The following is a 4,240-nucleotide window of genomic DNA, read 5'->3' as shown; positions in this document are numbered from 1 at the left end:
AAAGAAAGCAGGGTGAGAGAACCGCCATGGAGCCGCCAGAATCAGACATGCTGAATCTTTCCCAGTTAACCACGACCTCATGGTGATACACAGATTAATAGAAATGGGTTAAATCAAGATGTAAGAGTTAACCAATAAGAGGCTAGAGATAATGGGCCAGGCAGTAATTTAATTAATACAGTTTCTGTGTGGTTATTTCAGGTGTAAGCTAGCCGGGTGACCGGGATGGAACAAGGGCCCACTCTCCATGCAACATGTTTATATTTTCCAGAGTTTTATTGTTGCCAGTTTATAGAATATTTTGCATTGTGATCAGGAAAGATACTCAATATAATATTAATTTTTAAAAAGTATTGAGACTTATTCTGTTGTTTTTTATATGGTTTATTCTGGACATTATCCCACAGGCTGTGAGGAACGCTTGTTATACAGTTGTTGGAGGGAGTATTCTATAAATATTTGTTGTATCTGACTCCAATACCAGGTCTATAAACTACATGTGAGCTCCAAACCAGATCTAAGAGCCTTAAGTTCCTATCGGGTTTGTGAGGGGGAGGAGGAAACATTTCTGAGTCTAGGACAAAGTCTTGTTCTAACTTTCTGGCTCTGCTCATGCCCCAGTCTGCTTTCTATTGCTGGGACAAAGACATAGACCAAAAGCAACTAGGAGAGTTGGCTCATTTCAGCAAAACTGTAGCTCATACTGAAGGGAAGTCCAGGCAGAAACTCAAGGTGGCAGGAACCTGGAGGCAGGAACTGAAGCAGAAACCATGGAGGAAAACTGCTTACTGCAAGCTCTTCTTACTTGCTCAGTTGGCTTGCTTATACCCCAGACCACCTGCCCAGGGCTAGCAGCCCTCTGTGAGCTTGGCCCTTCTACATCAATCATTAATCAAGAAAATGCCTCATAGTCTTGCCCTTAGACCAACCTGATAAAGTAATTTTTTTCCATTGAAGTTGCCTTTTCCCAGATGATGCTAGTCTCATCCAGTTGAAACAACAACAACAAAACCCAACTAAAAGAGTTCCTCAACAGATGGAGTTTGCCCTCTCTGAAACTAGGAGGTATTGCCACGGATCTGTCGCTGGCAGTGCCATCAGCCTCCAGATGTTTCACACCTGGCTAAAGCAGTTAGTACGACAGTGAAACACAGGAAGTGACCCTTGACTGAATCTGGGCCAGAAGAAAAAAAAATCGAATAAAATGTGTTGTTCGACTCCTTGAATTCAACAATATTTTAAGTTCTTTAGAGTTATTTATTTTATGTGTATGAGTGTTCTGCTAGCATGTACATCTGTGCACCACCACATGTGGGAGTCTGGTTCCCTCAGAGATCAGAAGGGGATGTTGTATCCCCTGGAACTAAAGTTGTGGATGGTTGTTAGGTACCATGTGTGCTTGAAACTGAATTCTGGTCCTCTGTAAGAGCAACAAGTGCTCTTAACCCCCAAGTTAACTCCACCCAGCCTTTATAACAATATTTTAATTGCGTAACAGTGTGTCTTTGACCTTAGGATGCTGATGATGGATCTTAACTTTTGAAGTACATCCTGAACACCCAGAGGGTTGGATAAAACACACCCTCATGTTTGCATCCCTTCCTCTGTGCTCCTGGTTTCTGATTCAGTAGGTTAGGGTGGAGATGCCCTTCATTTTCATGGACTAGATGGGATCCCATCACCTTAGAATAGAGGAGCTACTGTGTTAGAGCAAAGCTGGGGCCCTAAGGTAGCATCTGTGTTCTTGAGACTTTCACCAGGATTTTTGTGAGGAGATCCTTTTTCCTTCCACTCTTTCTTTCCATGTTTATCGCTTTAACAAATCACCACAAACTCTTTGATAATATAAGAAATAAATACATTATGAAATTCAGTATCTTTCTCAGGCACATCTGATGCAAGGGAATCTAATTGACATGCTTTTGAGTCTGTAACTGGTGACCAGAGTGATTCCCCGCAGAAGCTGAGCCTTTTCACAGTTGCTCTGCAGTGAGAACTGAGCTATGTGACAAGTCTCCGTGTCTTCCCAAGTCATAGCATGGTGCTTCCCATGCTGAGAAACCAATGAGATTCACAGCACTACCCTATAAAAAGCTATGTTCACAGAACTTGAGAAAATGGTAAGCCCAAAAATACTGAGTCACCCTGAGGAGGTTCTGGAACATTAGGGACCAGAGAGGACACCTGGCTGGGGAAGGCTAAGAAGAAGGCTCCAGGAGAGGAAATCAGCCACCTCTCAGAGCCTGATGGCTAATGTTGCCTAGAACTCAGTCTGTCCCAGAGATCTCAGGAGGCAGTAAGTCATAAAGTGGTACCTAGGATCCAAAGTGATGAACAATCATCTTAAACAAAGCTTTTTGCAATCCATTTCTTTACTGAGGACTTCATACATGAGTGAAACATCTATATTACTCTTGCTCCTTCCTCTCCCTCCATTCTCTTCCTGTGTACCGCCTCCCTCCCAAATTCACAGCTTCTTCTTCTTGTTTTCGGTGTGTGTGTGTGTGTGTGTATACACAACCTACTGAGTTCATTCAGTGTTGCTTGTATATACATGTGTCCTGGGTTAGCAATAGGATTGGACAGTGTGTGTGGGAACTTATACCTGGAGTTAACTGTCTCTCCCTCTCTCAGTAACCATTGATAAACTGTAGTTTTGCGTCTTGGAGGTGGGACCTTGTGCATTTCCCCTGTCCACATTGTCATGTAAACTGGTGCTGTACAATAAAGAATTTTTATTGTACAAAAGTGGTTGTTTTTTTTTTGGAGGTGAAACAATTTTATTTCACAGTTGTCTTTAAAACTACAAAGACACTATTTTCTTCATATAAAAACATTGGAATAGATACCTATACTTTCTAGAAAATGATTATGTAGACCCTTTCAAAGAAATGCACCCATTATATGATTTCTGTGAAGCTGCTCGGAGAAAACTCACATCTGGACTGATTCCTAAAACCTCCCACCCGATGCTCTGCAGATGTTGGTTCTGAGTGCAGACTACTGCACCAGCGTATGTCCCTCCGTCCTTATAGCCCTGTATGCTTTATCACTTAGTGCTCCATTGGTTCATCCGCTTTTTCTGCAGGTTTATCAGCAGCCTGTGATGGCTGTGCTTTTCTCTGTGGTCTTTCTTCAAGACCATCCAGGAAAGGAGACACATCATCATCATAGATTGTAAACTCCAAGTCTTTACCAACAATTCCAATGGAAACATTCCTTGTGGTCAGGTCCTGCTCTGCAGGGAGTGTTTCTCTTAAGGCACGCAGACCATGTTTAACCAACTCATCCAAATTGCACACCATAAATTCAGACATATGTCTCTCCAGGTAAGTACGAGCTGATTGAGAATGGGCTCCAATAGACATGACTCTGCAGTCAAAATAGTTGGTGGACGGACAAGTTTGGAAAATGTGAGGCCCATATCATCATAACCAGCAATAAGCAGTCCAACACCATATGGTCTCTGGCCATATTGCTGTGCTGGGATCAGGGTCTTGCTTCCAATTAGAGACACAAGGCAAGACACAGGAAGTGGTCTGTCAAATACAAATCTGGAATCCAAACACTCCTGGTGCTTAAAATGATATAATAGTCAAGCATCAGCAGTCAGATTCGCAAGCGAGATACCAATATGGTTATCAACATGGAGAATTTTCTTCTGGTGAGCTACAAGTTCTGACTGTGCCCTCTTCAATGCAACCAACACTGCATGTGTTTTTGACTTCAGACCAACTGTGGCAGAACCCTGTTTAACAGATTCCATTGCATATTCAATCTGATGAATCCTGCCCTGAGGGCTCCAAACGGTGACATCATTGTCATACTGGTTGGGAAGCATAGCTCCGGCGCAGCGACAATCACACCTAGCAGCTGACCCAGGAGCACGGACCCAACTCCCACAAAAGTGTTTTTGCTTGATAAATTTTTACTTTCCAGGAGATGCTGAAGGAACCATTTTAATCATATTCATGTTGAAATGCAAATCTCATAATGTGCCCGTAATTTTCCAATGTTCAGAACTTTGCTGTAAAGTGTATTCCTTTGTGTGGAAGGAAAATATATTAATCATAAAGATTTAGAATATACGGAAAAGTGAAGAAAAGAAAACTTTACCAGACTATAATGCTACTAATTTTTGTGTCTATTACCATTCTTTCTCTCTACATATATATATGATAGATAGATAGACAGATGATAGATAAATAGATGATAGATAGATAGATAGATAGATAAGATA

The 4,240-nt window shown here is 41.8% G+C and overlaps 1 pseudogene; it reads right to left on the bottom strand.

Annotated features, from left to right (window-relative positions):
- Positions 1-3,048: 3,048 nt before the first annotated feature.
- On the bottom strand, positions 3,049-3,860 carry LOC130885266 (proteasome subunit alpha type-1-like; annotated as a pseudogene).
- Positions 3,861-4,240: the final 380 nt, after the last annotated feature.

Source organism: Chionomys nivalis, chromosome 1, assembly GCF_950005125.1.
Source record: "Chionomys nivalis chromosome 1, mChiNiv1.1, whole genome shotgun sequence".
Taxonomy (NCBI): domain Eukaryota; kingdom Metazoa; phylum Chordata; class Mammalia; order Rodentia; family Cricetidae; genus Chionomys; species Chionomys nivalis.
The sequence above is the reverse complement of the archived record's forward strand: the minus strand, read 5'-3'. Positions and strand labels throughout refer to the sequence as shown.